The following is an 18863-nucleotide window of genomic DNA, read 5'->3' on the forward strand; positions in this document are numbered from 1 at the left end:
TCAAACAAGCTTGGGTGCAGCTTTGTGTGGCTGAAAAGAAAACAAAAACTTAAAGAACAGCGGGGGATGCCTTCAGCCAAAGACTCCAGGTAGGTAACAAATTGTTCTGCCTCTCCAACAAGACACAGTGCAGTCCCACGTCCTCCTCAGTGTCTTCTTACTCCAAGACTCTTGCTGAGTGATTTACTTGACTTTCTTGCTTTCAAGTACCATCTGTTTGTTGATGACTCCTAGAGCTCTATTTCAGGTTTTGATGGTTCCTTCCCACCTCCACCCCTCCAGCTCATTCCAGCCATTCCTAGTGTGAACATCCATTTCTTTGCAAACTCCCATACTCCCCTCCTGGAATCTGTGCAAGGTCAGTAGATGAATATATCTTCATATATAGTTTACCTTAGGATTGGTGTTGTATATTCTATGTATTGGGGCAAATGCATAATGACATATACCCACCATTATAGTATCATACAGAGTAGTTTCAGTGCCATTAAAATCCTCTGTACTCTGCCTATTCATCTTTCACCCAACCCCAGTCCCTGGCAAGCACTAATTTTTTTACTGTCTCCAAAGTTTTGTCTTTTCCAGGATGTTTTATATTTAAATTATAAGTATATAGCCCTTTCCAGCTGGCTTCTTTGACTTGCGTGTGAGTACATACATACAGTCAGTTGTGTCCCACTCTGTGACCCTGTGGACTGTAGCCCACCAGGCCCTTCAGTCCATGGGATTTTCCCAGCAAGAATACTGGGATGGGTTGCCATTTCCTCCTCCAGGGGATCTTCCTAACCCAGGGATCTGCATTACAGGCAGATTTTTTTTTACTACTGAGCTAGCGGGGAAGCCCTATGCATTTAAGGTTCTTCCATGTCTTTTTATGGTTTGATCACGCATCCTTTTTTAGCAATGAATAATATTCTATTGTTTAAATATACACTTATTTATCCATTCATCTAATGAAGGACATCTTGGTTGCTTCCAAGTTGCACCAATTATGAATAAAGCTGTAATGAACATCTCATTGCAAGTTTTTGAGTAGACTTAATTTTTCAACTCTTTTGGATAGATACCAAGGAGTTCAATTGCTGGGTCATACAGTAAGAGTATGTTTAGTTTTGTAAGAAACCACCAGACTGTCTTCCAAAGTGTTTTCCATTTTGCATGTTCACCAGCAATGAATGAGAGTTCCTGTTGTTTCATATCCTCACCAGCATTTGGTACTGTTAGTGTTCAGCTTTGGGGCATTCTAACAAGTGTGTAGTGGTATCTCATTGTTTTAATTTGCATTTCCCTGATGGTATACATGTAGAGTATATTTTTGTGTGCTTATTTGGCATTTGGTTATCTTCTTTGATAAGCTGTTTGTTAAGGTCTTTGGCCCATTTTTAAATTGGGTTGTTTCCTCACCATTGAGTTTTAAGAGGTTTTCTTTCTTTGCATATTTTGAATAACAGTCCTTTATCAGATGTGTCTTTGGCAAATATTTTCTCTTAGTCTGTAGCTTGTATTCTCATTCTCTTGACATTATTTCACAGAGTAGAAGTTTTTCATTTTAATCGTAAGCTTGTCAGTTCTTTCTTTCATGGATTGTGCCTTTGGTATTATAAAAAGTCATTGCTGGGCTTCCCTGGTGGCTCAGTGGTAAAGAATCCACCTGCTAATGCAGGAGGCATGGGTTTGATCCCTAGTCTGGGAGGATCCCACATGCCTTGGAGCAACTAAACTGGTGTGCCACAACTACTGAGCCTGTGATCTAGAGTCTGGGAACCAAAACTACTGAGCCCACGTGCTGCAGCTACTGAAGCCTGAGTGCCCCACAGCCCATGCTCCACAACAAGCAAAGCCACCGTAATGAGAAGCCTGTGCACTGAAACAAAGAGTAGACCCCACTCCTTGCAACTCGAGAAAAGCCCACACTGCAATGAAGACTCAGCACAGGAAAAACCATAGCCTTGACTAGATGAACCTTTGTTGGCAAAGTAATGTCTCTGCTTTTGAAGATGCTATCTAGGTTAGTCATAACTTTCCTTCCAAGGAGTAAGCGTCTTTTAATTTCATGGCTGCAGTCACCATCTGTAGTGATTTTGGAGCCCAGAAAAATAAAGTCTGACACTGTTTCCACTGTTTCCCCATCTATTTCCCCATGAAGTGATGGGACCGGATGCCATGATCTTCGTTTTCTGAATGTTGAGCTTTAAGCCAACTTTTTCACTCTCACTTTCATCAAGAAGCTTTTTAGTTCCTCATATTCAAAAGCAGAGACGTTACTTTGCCAACAAAGGTCCGTCTGGTCAAGGCTATGGTTTTTCCAGTGGTCATGTATGGATGTGAGAGTTGGACTGTGAAGAAGGCTGAGCGCCGAAGAATCGATGCTTTTGAACTGAGGTGTTGGAGAAGACTCTTGAGAGTCCCTTGGACTGCAAGGAGATCCAACCAGTCCATTCTAAAGGAGATCAGTCCTGGGTGTTCATTGGAAGGACTGATGCTGAAGCTGAAACTCCCAGTACTTTGGCCACCTCATGCGAAGAGTTGACTCATTGGAAAAGACCCTGATGCTGGGAGGGACTGGGGGCAGGAGGAGAAGGGGACGACAGAGGATGAGATGGCTGGATGGCATCACCGACTCAATGGATATGAGTTTGGGTGAACTCCGGGAGTTGGTGATGGACAGGGAGACCTGGCGTGCTGCGATTCATGGGGTCGCAAAGAGTCGGACACGACTGAGCAACTGGACTGAACTGAACTGAAGGTGGAAATTTAGATTATTGACTTTAGATCTTTCTTTTTTTTAATATAAGGATTCAATGCTATAAATTTCCCTCTAAGCACTGTTTTTGCTGCATTCCACACATTTTGATAAGTTGTGTAATCATTTTCATTTAGCTCCAAATATCTTAAAATTTGTCTTGAGATTTCTTCTTTGACCTTTGCGTTATTTAGCAGTGTTTTGTTTAATCTCCATGTATTTCGGGATTTTCCAGTTATCTTTCTGTTATTGATTTCTATTTTAATTCCCCTGTTGCCTGAAAGCAGACATCATATGATCTTTATTCTTTTGAATTTGTGATGGCCCAGAATTTGGCCTATGTGAATTTCCATATGAGCTTGAGAAAAATGTGTATTTTACTGTTGTTGGACAAAGTAATCTATGTATGTCAGTTACATCCAGTTGATTAATAATGCTATTGAATTCAACTATGTCCTTCCTTATTTTCTGCCCATTGGATCTGTCCATTTCTTAATACAGGAGTGTTGAAGTCTCCAATTATAATAGTGGATTCATCTATTTCTCCTTGAAGTTTTATCAGATTTTCCCTCACTTAATGATAAAGAAGAATTTTACAAGACATAGGAGAGATTGGGTTCAACTCTGAATACAATAAAGACAAGTGGGATTTTATAGCCAATAACCAGAGTGAAAGGGTCAGTGGATGGAAAATTACTAAGAGGACATGTCAAGGATGAGGGATTCTTGCTAAACTGACCTAACAGTCTTACTAATGGCAGGCCAAGGACTTACACAACTGAAGTGTGGGATGAAGAACTTGATCATATATCAAAGATGGGAGGATGACTTAGCAGAATTCTTTGCCAAGGGACTTCCTTGGTGGTCCGGTGCTTAAGAATTTGCCTTCCAGTGCAGGGGACATGGGCTCAATCTTTGGTCAAGGAACTAAGATCTCACATGCCATGGGGCAACTAAGCCCATGCATCACAACAAAGGTCTGTCTAGTCAAGGCTATGGTTTTTCCAGTGGTCATGTATGGATGTGAGAGTTGGACTATAAAGAAAACCGAGCAACGAAGAATTGATGCTTTTGAACTGTGGTGTTGGAGAAGACTCTTGAGAGTCCCTTGGACTGCAAGGAGATCCAACCAGTCCATCCTAAAAGAAATCAGTCCTGAATATTCATTGGAAGGACCAATGCTGAAGCTGAAACTCCAGTACTTTGGCCACATGATGTGAAGAGCTGAGTCATTGGAAAAGACCCTGATGATGGGAAAGATTGAGGGCAGAAGGAGAAGGGGACGACAGAGGATGAGATGGTTGGATGGCATCACCGACTCAATGGACGTGAGTTTGGGTAAACTCTGGGAGTTGGTGATGGACAGGGAGGCCTGGCGTGCTGCAGTTCGTGGGGTCACAAAGAATTGGACACTACTGAGCGACTGAACTGAACTGAACTGAACCACAACTAGAGAGCCTGTGTGCTGCAACCAGAGAAGCCCGCATACCACAATGAAGAGCTTGTACCCTGCAGGAAAGACCCAGTGCAACCAAAAAAAAAAATTATTTGCCAAGACTGAACTGGACAGACCAAAGAAAAGATATTATTCTTTTCTCTTAACAATTTAAGTCCATTTCTCATCTGGTCACCTTTTGTTTATTAGATGCCAGTTGAACCATATGTTAAGACTAAGAAGTAGAGGATATTTGCTGGATGATATGAGCCATTGGGCATTTAATGAGGGGAATTTCTGTGGAAAGAAAATAACTACAAAGCTTAGTGGTTGGAGCAGATTATAAACCCAGTTTCTGAGTCCAGAAAGTAGCCAGTCAAGAAGATGTCTATATACTGGGCTCAAAGAAGATTTCCTTACCCTAGTGGAATGAGGACACCATTGGCAATCTGATGGGTTTTCTAGCTTGAAGTTTGCATGGTTGTTTCCTGGAGCAGAACATGATAGATGCAAGTGTTCAGTGAACTTCCTGAGTGACCCACACAGCAGTAGGCACAAAGGTTGCCTATATATGATCTGCTGTGGTGATGCCCCTTTGAGGTTTACATTAAGTTGTCCAGCTTCAGCTTACAAAGCTTCGTTAGATCATGGGGGAAGGTCAGCTACCAGACAACCTTGAATCCCAGTAAGGACCTGGACAGTGATGTTTTAGTTCTCAGCAGCACCAAGTCAAGAGGGTGAGAGAAAAATTGGAAATGCCAGTTTGTAAATTGGAAATGCCAGATATTGAGGGAAACTAGAAGAATTAAGAAGCTGGTAAGGACTGACAAAATGTGCAAGCTGACAGGATTCAGTCCAATTTACAGGTAGACAACAAAGTAGAAAATGTAGTTTACTAAGAGGTGAAAAACTGTTCAAAGACAACAAACAGGACTGCAATCTAATAACCAACAGAGGTGTACTATAGTTTTCTATGGAACACAAGATTTCTCTCTACAGTCACCCCCAACTTTTCCAATTCTTGTTTACAAACTACATCTCATCTCATTAGATTTGGCCTGATTATTTACATAAATACAGCAAAAAATGGTAATTGACCACATACACTTTTTAAAGTTTGCTTTCCTGGAACTTTTCATAAAGAATTCCACATTAGACTTTCAAAGGCCTTCTTGAAGCCAAGCCAAGAACTTGGCACCAAATTTCACTTGCAATACTTATAGATGTAGGTGAATTCCTCCTTTCTTGAAATCCCCCAAATAGCCCAAGATCCTGGGCCTTCCTTGCAAGAAGTGATCTTTATTCACCTGTAAATATGGGAAATCTATAAGCCAGGTACCAGGACAGTTTTTTCAAGAGGACTTTGTAAGCATTGTTCTACAAAGTCAATCTTAGTTCTGTAAAACTGTCTAGTCATATCTGATTCTAGCACATTATTTTCAAATATGACATTCCGATCAACATCTTGGGTTATGTATGCAATGTTTCTAATTATGTCCTGTTATAAGGAGGACAGATTCTTATTGAACTTATGCAAATAATTATACTGTCATGGAAATAAGAATACTCAAGAGTTTCAAATTCTGGAGAAATCAGTCAGGGAGAAAGGTTTCATTTCTGTTTACAAAAGCACAGTTTACTAGTTGTTAGTATAGCTAACTTAAAAGAGAAAGGGGCTCCTTAAATCCAGCAGCAATACTCCAAACAAAAGCCATAATCATCCTTCATTCAGTGCCATATAATTCATTCTTATTCTGCTTGATTTGGGGTTAGCAGTTTAATGAACCCATTAGCTTTTCCACTGGAGTTTTGAAAATCTTAACTAAATCCAGTGGTATGGTCTCAAAATTATTTAAATAATGCCATCAGAATCCTGTACCCCTGGTTACCTGGCAAAGTCCTTTCTGGGTCCCTGAGACTGAGTGTTACATTTTCAGGAATTTTGTGAGTGGGTTGATGTCACACTAGGCTAAGGCTAAGTCACTTCAGTCGTGTCTGACTCTGTGCGACCCCATGGACGGCAGCCCACCAGGCTCCCCCGTCCCTGGGATTCTCCAGGCAAGAACACTGAAGTGGGTTGTCATTTCCTTCTCCAATGCATGAAAGTGAAAAGTGAAAGTGAAGTCGCTCAGTCATGTCCGACCCTCAGTGATCCCATGAACTGCAGCCTTCCAGGCTCCTCCATCCACACTGGTAGCTTGAAATTGGCTATGGTGAGTGTATTTACATCACCAAAATCAGTAAATTAAGGATCTCCTCCAGCACTCAGAGCTGGTAGTTAAACATTTACCAGCACAACACTAGGCACCTCCAACTCAGCATACCTCAAACTGATGAGCTTTCTAGTTTGTATCTCCTCTTGTAAAGCCCACTCCTCACCCTATATTCCAATCTTTATGTGAATGATGTCACTATAGATCCAGCTGTCAATCAAGAAATCTTTGGCACTGTCCGTGACTCCTTTTCCCCAATCATTCACCACATCAGTCACTGCGTCTTGTCAGTTCTCCCTCAGAAATATTTTCCTGAACTAATAGTTGCTGTCACTACCTTAATTCAAGCTCCCATCATTTTTTACCTGCACAATTGCAATAACCTCCTGAGTTATCTGCCTGCCTCCAGTACATCTGGACACTATTTCTCCCGTAGTCTTCCTGAAACACCTCAGTGCAATCCCATCAATTATCAACATAAAGACTGCAGCTGGGTCTCCTTTACTTGTAGGAAAATGTCCAAGATTATCAAGCAGCACCCACAACAGCCTTCATAATCTGGCCTCAAGTCTTCTTCAGATTTATATCCCCCCTCATCTCTACTGTATACCCCATGATCCAGTATGAATTGCTTATTGTTCTCCAAATGTAGCCTCCTCTTTCAAAATTTTATACCTTGGCTCATGATATTCCTTCTGCCTGAAATCCTCCCTACCACTCCAGAGTCTGGGAAATTTCCCCTCTTCTTTGAAGACCCAGCTCAGAGTTAATATTCTTTGTGAACTCTCCCAAGGAAAGTTAGTCTCCTTCCTCCTCCACAGAGTCTGTTCATGCCTCTAATATAGAACTAATCATTGTTTTGTAGTTATCTGTTTTATAGTTCTGACTCACACCCCAGTAGACTGTGCCTTACTCCAGAGCCTAGCGTAACACTTAAAACATAGTGAGAGCTCAAGATATGTTGTTGAAAGAACAGATGGGAGGATGAATGAATGGAGTTGATTCCTAGCTCTAATAACTGGGCTGTTTCCTAGGGCCCATCCTTTAAGTCTCATTCAGGTGCCCCCAGCTCTTCAGTCTTACCTTGGTGCCCTGTATGGCCACTTAGTCTTTGCTAGAATAGTGCTTTATCCAGCTCTTGCCAGACCTTTTGACATCTGGCATCATGCTCTGAAAGCCCAGACCCCATGGCATAGCCTCTGTCACTGGCTGCCAGAAATTCTGGCTGCCAACCACCTGCCAGTCTGGGCTTCTTCCTTGTGTCTGCTGCATCCTAGTTACCCTGATGCTTGCTGTACCTGCCTGTCTAAACAACTGGCTGGGGGTTCTGCTGCTGCTTCTGGGATCTTCTACTTTACCTGGTCTGCTTTCAAAGTCCTGGCCCTCCATATGCTAGCTTCTCTTGCCATCAAAGGAGTTTCATTTCTATCAGTATCCAACTAGCAGATTAGGTAAAGCACGTCGATTAAATTCATGGGCTCTAGATTCTAACTACCTAGATTCAAATCTCACCACTTCCACTTGCAGCCAGATGTGTGATCTTGGGGCAAGTCACTTCATCTCTTTGAACCACAGTTTGCTCATCTGCAACCTGTGCATAATAATGATACCTACATCATAAGGCCAATGTGAGACATAAATAAGATAATGTGCTTAACACAGAATGGGGCATATAGTATGTACTCAATAACTGTTTGCTATCATTCTTTTTTTTAAGCACATTATTTGTTATTCATTTGGCTGCATCGCGTCTTAGTTGTGGCTTGCGGGATCTTCATTAGGGCATGTAGGATCCTTTATTGTGGTGCACAGACTTTCTAGCTGTGGCACACAGGCTCCAGAGTGCCTGGGCTTTGGTAGATGCAGCATTCAGACTTAGTTACTCTGCAGAATGTGGATCTTAGTTCCCCAACCAGGGATAGCACCTGTGTCCATGCATTGCAAGGTGGACCCCTAACCACTGGACCACCAGGGAAGTCCCTGCTATCATTCTTATTTTTATGTTCCCAGTATCTAGGACAGTGTTGGCACTCAACAAATGTGCACTGAAAAGAGAAGAGGAAAAAGAATAACAATCAGCAGTTATTCAAGCTTTCCTGATCAAAGTCTACTCCATCTAAATCTACTCCCATCGCAGGATGTAAATACCCCATGGCCATTTGGTCGTCACTTACCTATTTCTGAAATCCCACCTCCTCTAGAAATCCTTTTACGATTAAGAGGCAATAGCTTTGCTTGTCCCAATCCACCTAGGTCTAAAACTCTCACAACTGCCCACCTCCACTTTTCATCACAATTACATGCATTTATCCTGATTTCTTAGCCACAAACTGCACTTATCCCCAGATGTGTCACTGGCATAAATATCTCTGGACTACACATTTTACCACATTAACCCACTTCTCTCCCCCATCTCCATGTGTGCTTTCTGCATTTTTGGTGTCACTTAGCCCTTGTTGCCTTTGATGGTCAGGGCAAGGGCTGTGTGTAAAGAAATGCTTCCGGATTGTTTTTTGATGAAGGAGAGGAGGTGGAAGCAGAGCTGAGGAAGGGATAGTATTTGTGTCCCTACTTGTTCTTCATGCCAGCAGGGGCAGAAAGCCTGCCGCTTCTTTCTTATTCATTGGCTACATTCCTCTCAGAGGCCAGAGGGGCAAGCCTGGACAATGCAAATGAGCTGTGGATGGGACTTAGCCAAGGGTCCTCCAAAAGGAAAGCAGCGGGGCTGATGAGGAGTGAACAGAAAAGGAAGGTGCCTTACATATTTCTCAGCAACTTCTTTTCCCCAAGTGACAAACTACTCTTTCTTCCCAGAGACACAATACCAAAGTGCATAAGCTCCCTCTGAATAGCTGAGAGCACTTTGCAGATGGGGTGGTTCCTGAGTCTCCAGGGAATTTGTTGTGCACCCACTACCTACAAAGCCCTATACAGGCAGTGTTAAACCTAGGCGAACTGAAGCTTTCAATCACAGGTTTTAGCTGTGGCATAAGAGAGAGAAGGGGTAAGTAGTGATGAGCGTGTAAACAAGAGCGAGCAACTGAGCCTACAAATGCCCAAAGGGGACACATTTAGCCAGTCCCTTTCCCACTTTCTAGTACAGATCTACTATTAATGCTTGCTTCACTTGACTCTAACCAGCAAAGCATGCTGTGAGGATCCTTACCCAGGTGGAAGTTCATGCATTCATCTGTGTAAGTGGACTGGGTGCAGAACAGCTTTTAAGTTCGGTTTCAGCCCCCTACTTGTTTTTCTCACCCCCTTCCCATCGCCCACTTCCCTCCCCTCCCCACGCCATTAACGACTCAAGGTCTGTTTCCTCTTTGGGGCTGCAGTCCCAAGCAGTTGTCACATGTGGCCTGATGTAGATGCCCAAGAGACTCACAGAAATGTTTGAAAACTTCCAACCTTAATCGTGTCTCCCCTGACTCCTCCCTCTTCGAGGCCAGCCATGGGAGCGGGGCTGCTTGACCTTTGCTTGGAACTCAGAGCCGCCTGGGGTTTGGCATTGAGCTGGAAACAGAGGCAGAAAGCCACCCCATCACAAGAAAGGGAAAGCTGAAAGAACAGTGACGGGTTAAGCTCCTTATAAGGAAAAAAACCTTCACGTTCCTGCACGGAAATTCCGTTTTTTGCTTCTATATGGTTCAAGTACACTGTAAAGACTAGACCCGATAGGATTCACAAAAACCATTCCCCTAAGGGTGGAGGACAACTAGGAGCGAAGAGAGAAAGAACGGGCGGGGCGGGTATTAGGAAGGACACTGAACGAAGATTTTGAGGGATGAGTCATCAAAAAGAAGCTGGGAACGAGAGCGGAACTAGTAATCTGAGCTGGGAAGGAGACGAGCATTCATTAGGCATCGATGGTGTCAATCACATCTGCTCCACAAATGACCTGAGAGCCTTCCAGGCTTCTCAGACCGGAAAAGGGTCTCGGTGGGCGGTCTAAAGGCTTTGAAATCGGAAAAGACAGAGCGCGAGCAGCCGTCCGAGGAGCTAATGCAGCAAAAGCTGGTTTCTTAGAAAGATGGCGTTTGCCATCAAGGTCACATGGCCACTTTAGGGGACTAAACGAGATACTAGTGAGAATGATAGGAACAGCCACCTAGGATTCAGATTTTCAGAAGCAGTTTCGAATCCAATTTTTTTTTTTTTTGTCAGTTAAATTCATAAGCACATGGAAACATAAGTCCTAAAAACCATCAAAACGACATTTGAAGGAGGTGGATTTTCACTGGGGCGCTTCTCTCTCAGGGAGCTGGAAAGAGTGAGGGATCCCAGGAGTCAAGAGGACTGCAGAACCAGAAGGCAGCTGGGTGCCAGGCCAGAAGGCAACGTGGGAGGCAGATTGAACCGGGGACTGCCAATCTCACCAGATCTATGTCAGGCTGAAGTCTAGGCAGCTTGCTCTAACGTCAGACCTCACTTGATTTTGCAAGGTTGTCCCGACAAAAGGACTTTGTTGGGTGCCCTGTACATTGTACCAGATAAGTTCACCAATAGTTAGCCTTTAGTTGGTCCAGGATAGGACGAAAAATGTTTTAACCCCTAAACTATTTGTATGTTCTTTTGTTAGATTTATTATCTGTTAGTTTCCTAGCAGATGTTATATATTTTTAAACGGCAACCCGGTTGTAAGTAAACTACAGGATAAAAAGGGATTTGTTAACTTCTTGGCCAGTCAAGTTAGGGGGGCATCCACTATGCTGCCCTGAATTGTAGGGACCAGGGAAGAGCTGGAACGTATATATTTTGTGATCGCAGAATGGAAGCATTCTGATCTAGCTGATTCCTTCCATTTGCACTTCAACCATTTTCACGCTCCCACCCACAATCCATACTCCAAACTGGGAGCTGCCCAAGATTCCCAACACTCAGAAGAGCCTACAAAGGCTGTGCCTAAGAAGATGGGCACAACAGAAAACGAGACTTCAAGGGTACCTGAGAATGCAGGCAGTGGCAGAGGGGTTCACATCTTGACTAGCTTAGTCTTGTCCTTACTCAGCTCTGGCCATCCCAATTCAAGTGACCCCCTCAAACTACACTCTAGTATTACCCCATTGTGAGGCATCATCAGACTAGTTCAGTTTTAGTTTTATTGATTGCTTTGAATCTATTCAGGAATGGGGTTTGAGGGCAAAGGGAACCACGTGCTGTTCTACTCTCATTTCCCCTCCCCTAAACATTTAGAAGGGCTGTAGGAAGTCTAAGGAGCCTCCTTCCCAGGTGGCTCATTGGTAAAGAATCCGCCTGCCAAAGCAAGAGATGCAGTTCGATCCCTGGGTCAGGAAGTTCCTCTGGAGAAGGAAATAGCAACCCACTCCTGTATTCTTGCCTGGAAAACTCCACGGACAGAAGAACCTGGTGGGCTACAGTCCATGGGGTCACAGAGTCTGACCCGACTAAACACGCATGCGCACGAAGCAAAGTGTAGCCTCAGGGAGCTGATTTCTTATGGAAGAGTTTGAGCTCAGTCATTCTAGACCAGTATAACTCACGCAGGAGGAAACCCTTAGGCCCGAGCTCAAGGGGGAACCAGGCCTCTTCACTGTTCCTCCCTTGGCCACCCTAGAGGCTCACAGCAGTGTCTCTTGGTCAGATCTGAAAGAGAGCTCTTGTCGCGTCTGTTACAGATATTTAAGCCATTGTAAGAAAGCGTGAGTGGGAGGGGGGGTGGAAGGAGGAGGACACAGCAAACATAAACCTATAGTCCTTGGGAAAGCACACATCTCCAGGAAAATATAGAAGCTTTAGTGACAGAAAAAAGGATGGCCAAGAGGCGTGCCTGGAGCAGCACTTTCTCTTCCTCCCTCTTTTTTCTGTTAACGCAGACCCCAGAGCGACTCTACCCTTCTGGAAGGAAGCTGGCCTCCTCCTATAGATGCTGGGCGGCGCTCCGGAGCTCGCAACTTAGGAAGGAAGCTGCTATATTCCATCTCGGACACCAGGTGGCACCAAATCACAAGCATAACGCCAAAGAAAACTGGCAGGAAATGGACCTTGAGAGTCCTTGAACTATTTTTCTCCCTCCCTATTCCCCACATGGAATTGAAAAATAAGAAACCTTTCAGATATGGTGGATAATTCTAATTCAGTAAAAACACTTTAATCTTCCAGCGGAAGGTTCCTAGGATTTAAATGCAGCCTTAGTCCCCACCCTTCCCGGAGACCTAGTTCTCAGCAGCAGATAAGGAAAATGGTGACTTTCCTGGAATCATTTCAGATGCCTCCACCCTCCAGAAGAGTTGTTTTTCTCCCAGGTGGTAAGCTGAGAAGTAGCAGACACCAGACTTCAGAGGCTCTACTCAAATCCTGGCCCCTTCTGAAGGGCCAAGTGCTCTGTCATGTGTGTGCTAGGAAATGACCATGTCTAAACAAGTTGTAATGTGGCCAACCAGCCTCATGGCCTCTTGCATCCAAACAGGACCACTTCCAGCCCCCACAAATACGCTCCATAAGTCCCCATTCCCAGGTTCCTCCACCTGGAATGCTGTCCTCTTTCAGCCATTTCTGTCAGGTCCAAGCTACGCGTTGAGGTGCAGATGGAAATCCATGAAGCCTTCCTTCATTTCCCCCAGTCTGAAGGGACCTCTGCTTTTCTAAATTACCATAGTAACTTGTGCCATTTGCTCTATTTGTTGTTCAGTTGCTAAGTCGTGTCCAGCTCTTTGTGACCCCATACTGCAGCACCCCAGACTTTTCTCTCCTTCACTATCTTCCAGAGTTTGCTCAAACTCATGTCCATTGTGTTGATGATGCCATCCAACTATCTCATTCTCTGTTGCCCCCTCCTCCTCCTGCCCTCAGTCTTTCCCAGCATCGGGGTCTTTTCCAATGAGTTGGCTCTTCCCAACAGGTGGCCAAAGTATTGTAGCTTTGGCTTCAGCATCAGTCCTTCCAATGAATATTCAGGGTTGATTTCCTCATTTGCTCTATGCTTCTACTTCATGTCTCCCCTACGAAATTGTGACCTCCTCAAGGGCAAGGACCATGGCCTATGTATCTTTTTACACCTTATATTGATGAACACAGTAGGCACTCAACATACAATGATGATGATATCTTACATTTGTATAGTGCTTGAAATGCAACCCACTCCAGTACTCTTGCCTGGAAAATCCCATGGACAGAGAAGCCTGGTAGACTACAGTCCATGGAATCGCTAAGAGTCGGACACGACTGAGCGACTTCACTTTCACTGTACTGTGCTAAGTCGCTTCAGTTGTGTCCGACTCTTTGCGACCCTATGACTGTAGCCTACCAGGTTTCTCTGTCCATGGGGTTCTCCAGGCAAGAATACTGGAGTGGGTTGCCATGTTCTCCTCCAGGGGATCTTTTCAACCCGGGGATCAAACCCACGTCTCTTATGTCTCTTGCATTCGCAGGTGGGTTCTTTACCACTAGTGCCACCTGGGAAGCCCTTGTACGGTGCTTATAGTTTACAAAATACATTCACATCTATTTTCCCATTTAATCCTAACTACAACCCTGTGTATGAGGGTTGCATGAGCATCCCTATTTTACAGATGAGCAAACAGACTCAGAGAAGTTAACGAACTTGCTCAAAGTTGTACAGCTGGGAAGAAGCAGAGATGGATCTGAATGCAGGTTTTCTGACCCTAAATTCAGTTCTTTCAATTTTCTCTACCTGAGCTGGTGGCTGGGAATTCTTTCGTGGAGACTGAGGTCATGGAATTCATCATGGGACTGGGGGAAAGGGAGGAGGGGAAGATCTCCTTTCATCTCTGCTCCCTTTGTACCCCTTCCCCTCCCTTGCTTCCTTGTTTCCAAAGAGGATTTCAGAATGCAATCTTACTTTGTTTAAGAATGTCCTGGTTTGAGATGTCCTTGTGGATAAGAAGAAAACACGTGAAGTGAAGATAGGACAGTAAAGGTGTATTCACAGCTAGTGACTAATGGATCTTTGGGGGCTTGAAGGGAGGTCCCTGGCCTGTCCAATAATTTAACTAACGACTTGGATCAGGACATTGATGGCATGTTTATCAAATTTGTAAATGATGCTGGTTTCAGGAAGATCCCAAGAGGCCATAATGAACCAGGAAAATGAAATGTAAAGTTTTCGTAGTCGAGTTCATCGAAACCAAATGCTTAAGTGTAAGGTAGGAGAGACATGACTCTGTGAAAAGGTTTCAGGTGTGTGAGGTGCCTGTAAGTTCATTATTTTTGACACTAGCTGCCTGAAATGCTAATGAATTCAGGGCTAGGATGTGGAAGATTACATTTGTACCTTCTTGTCTGCTCATTAGACCACAGTGGAGGACTGTCTTTAGCCTTGGACACCACAAAAGAACAGGAGCATTAACAACCTGGAGCATGCACGAAGCACAGAGACCAGGAGTATGAGAGGACTCCAGAATCATTGTATGTGAACTTGAAGAAGGGATCAAAAAGGGGGTGATTGTGGTTTGGGATCAAGTTCTCATATGTCGGAACCATCATCATATAGAAGATGGATTCATCTTGTTTTGCTCTGTAAGAGGGACAAAGGGCATGTGCTCTGGGAAAACATATTTTGACTCAACCTAAGGAAGAACTTTGATGGTTCAAGATGACCAAATATTATGCAATGGTCAGCTTTGAAAGGACAAGATATTCCTATCACTGGAGGTATTTAAACAGAGACAAGATAACTACTTGGCAAAGGCCGCAAAAGGAATCAAGCAGCAGATCATAGGGGTGAGGAATTAGGCAACCATTAAGTTGGCTTCTGACACTGTAATTTGGGGATTCAAGTCAGGGGTAGGGGTTGGGGCCAGAGGTGAACATAGTTGTACCTCAAAGTAGGTACCTCTCAACTAGTTATTATCTCTGCCTCCAGATTGCCCTGCACAGAGGCTTCAAAAATATTTTTCTGAATACTTTATCATGAGACTTTCCAGCTCACCATAGAATCTCAGTAACGCTAGAGGTCATTGGGCTCAATCCTTTATCAGATGCTTTCTTTGCCTTTGAATCACCCACAAGGAGTGATTATCCAGTCACTGCTTAAATATCTCTGTTGACGGCGAGCTGCCTACATTTGAGTTAGTACATTCTAATTTCAGAGATTGTTTTTAATCATTATAAAGTTCTTCTTAAACATAGCAAAATGTTTATATCAGGATGTTGAGATTAGGAAGTTTTTTCTTGTCTGTTTTTGAAGATGTTGGTAATAAATTTTAAAAGGACTTCAAAAGGCTGGAATCATGAGCCAAAACTTTTATTATCATTTTCTCATTATAAAAAAGAAAGAAAAAAAGCCTCTTCCTTCTATCCAGCCCAAATCTACTTTCCTGTAACTTCCACCCCATTAGATCTTAGAGCCCTTGGAGTCACACACAGAATAAATGTCCAGCTTCCTCTTCACTATGAGCCCAGTAATGATTTGCTGACAGTAGAGAAATTTCTCTGGGGATTTGCTAGTTCCCTTACTATTCTCACCACTCTTTCTCTGGCTGTACTTTTGTTGACATGTCCCTTGAAGTATGATGCCTGCATTGAACAGAGGGCCTCAAGTGTGGTCTGACCAGTACAGACGATCTACTGCACAAGACGATCACTTACTTCCTTTATTCTGGACATTATGCTCTTATTAATATAGCTTAAGGTCATGATACTTTTGGTAACAACCAAACCACACTTTTGACTCGTGGATCATGATGAGATTCCATTTACTCTAAAACCCTTTAAGTCACATCTCACACTTCTTAACAGTTACACTGTTACATTTTGAAATTTAAAAAGGTGACATCATCCTTGTCTTTGTAAACTCTGATTTTGCTATACCGAGTCCATCATACGAGCCTCTTGACATCTGTACAAGTTCTTATTCTGTCATCTCACATTTTGGCACTTCCTCCCAGCTATGTATAATTTTCAAAGTTTATCTAGTGACATGAAAGCCGGAAATCGCCTAGAATTCCCACATTTCTTCATGTTGTCCTAAAAGTATGGTGAGAGAATGTTTCTTTGAGCTCCAGATACACTGTAGGGGTAACATTCTAGTCTACCCATCGAGTCAGCCTATCAAAGGAAATGAGCTTGAGTGGGAAATGGTTTTTCCAGAATCCATGCAGGGGCTAAGTGTTCTCTTCCTTTTCTAATTGCTCACCAACCCTCATTTGTTCTAGAATCTTGCCCTCAGTCAATATTTAACTCATTGATCTCAGTGATGCAGCAGTGTGCATCCCTTTCACCCTCCATGGGGTTTTCAAAGCCATCACCAGTTGTCCTGCAACTGGAGCTGCAGGTCGTCACAGCTGGGCTGTTATTGATTGAGACTAGGAGGTGGAGTTGCTCAGAGCAGCTAAAGGCTCTCTGGGACTAGACTCCCTTGAGGAGCCTCTCTCTGGGGCTCACTTTGTCCCTTTGACTCTGAAAATCCTTCTCCTTGCAGAAAAGAAGAAACACGGGAGTTGCCAAGGAGATTTTGTTTCTTGTCTGTGAAACCATTAGCAAATTAAAGAAAAATCAGGGCCCCCCATTATTCATCTGGCAACACCCAAACTCTTCTGCTGTTATGAAGACCTCCACAATCTTTCTTTCCAATCTTTTCAAATGATTTCCCATCATTTGACTTGAACCTTTCACTTCTGTCACTGCTCCTCAAGCACATTTAGAATCTTACCTCCATGCTCTGGCTGAGGACTTTCCCCCAATTTGGAATGCCCATTATTCCATCTCCCACCCAGATCTTACCATAGCTTTTCTTGCAATTTCTCCAGCTCTTTTTACCTTCACCATACAAACGAAGTCACAGAGATTATGCATTTTACTCATCTGATCACAGTTCAGACATACTGTCTGAACTGTCTTCCTGACAGTACGCACCCCAAAGGGGGTATATTTTATCCCTCATTGTATATAGACCAGCACAGGGCCTGGCTTACAGTCCTGATAACCATCCTTGCTTCCCATGGAAATTTTCCACAGTGACTGACCTCTGGCCCTTCACACACACCACGAGTTCAGATCCCAAGATATCTGTGTCCAGCTCCTCAAAAGACTAATATAGAAACTAGATAAATCTAGAGATGGAGGCTGGATCCGGTTTAGGCCCTAATGATTTTTGCCATGTGAAATCAAATCCAAGTATACCCTCAGCCCTTTAAACAAGAACCTGGGCTTTTTTTTTTTTTTTGCTGGACTCAGGGCTGGCAGTCAGCAAGGGGGCCAAGAACACTCAAACCACCCAGGCACAGCACTGACTGTCAATTAGACTGAAACTCTGCCTGCATTAGAGGTCTCGCAGATCTTTTTTTAGGTGTGAAGACCAACTATGATCTCTCACTGATGAGTCCCAAATAGGGTTGGAGCTGGGTTTGCTATGGCACCTTTAGTTCTTAGAGGAGACAATGTCTACATCCTTTCCAACTAGAAAGCCTCCTAATTTGGAGGCACACACACCCCTCAGAAGAGGAGGTTCATTTTGGTATATCTGACATGGAGTAATCAAAGGATCATAATAATAAAGACTGACTGATCTAAAATGGTCACATAACCCAGCCCTTTGCATTCAGAAAGATGAACACCATTGCTTCCCTTAGTCACTCATTCAATATGGCAACTGTTATTGAGGACTTACTACATGCCATGATCAACTCCTATCTACAGCAAAGTTTTGCCTTGTGTCTAACTTAATCTTTCCCCCCTATCACTCTCAGAAGATCACCCAGTTCTGTCCTGATTTAGGGGATGATATATCTCCTAATTTTTTGATGATGTTGATGTCACACTTGTCATATAGTAGGTGCTCCACAATTATTGAATGTTATTTCATCAGCTTCCTCCTTTTTAAATTAAAAAAAAAAAAAAAAACTTAGTCCTTTGGCACATTGTTTTTGCTCTTCTCCAGATCCTCTCTAGCTTTTCCACATATGCTGAAAATGTGTTGACCAAGGGCAGACCCATTACTGTTTTCGAAGTCCTAACCAATGTTAGGTAGAGTGGAGAAAATTGAGGACCATGAGAAAGGTCATATGTTACTGGACTACATTTTAGGTCTGTTTCTAACACTGTGACATTGTGTTTTTCTGAGCCCATTTCCTCAGTTATAAAATAAGTGGGTTGGACTACATGACTTTGAGCTTACTTCTAAAAAACTCAGACTGCGATTACTTCCCAGTGACTCCATGCTGAATTTTTGTTATTATGTGCTAGTATCCAAGTTAGTTTTGGAAAGAAAGAAGGAAGGGAGGGGGGAAGAAGAGAAAGAATAGGGTGAGAGGAAGGAGGGAAGGAGGAGAAAACCAGTTCTACATTAGGGACTCATCCAACTCAAGACCCACCCTGACACCCTCCCCCCAGTTCTATTTTCTTTTTTTAACTAACCTAGGTCAAGTCAATCATTGCCCATCTCTTTTGTCCCCACATACCATATTAGTATTTAGTTCTTGGTTTTGGTCTTTTTACTACCTTGTGTTTGTTCCCTCTGAACGTCATCGTGTTGTGTTGGTTCATCTCCTTCATT

The 18863-nt window shown here is 43.4% G+C and overlaps 1 protein-coding gene across 1 annotated transcript in view; it reads right to left on the bottom strand.

The window, feature by feature from the left end:
* Positions 1–9928, bottom strand: part of GJB1 (gap junction protein beta 1) — a 37430-nt gene extending 27502 nt beyond the window's left edge. The window contains exon 1 of the mRNA XM_070365919.1: positions 9800–9928. The gene's annotated coding sequence lies outside the window, so the exon portion shown is untranslated. The remainder of the gene's footprint in view (positions 1–9799) is intronic.
* Between the last annotated feature and the right edge of the window lie 8935 nt (positions 9929–18863).

Source organism: Bos mutus, chromosome X, assembly GCF_027580195.1.
Source record: "Bos mutus isolate GX-2022 chromosome X, NWIPB_WYAK_1.1, whole genome shotgun sequence".
Classification (NCBI taxonomy): domain Eukaryota; kingdom Metazoa; phylum Chordata; class Mammalia; order Artiodactyla; family Bovidae; genus Bos; species Bos mutus.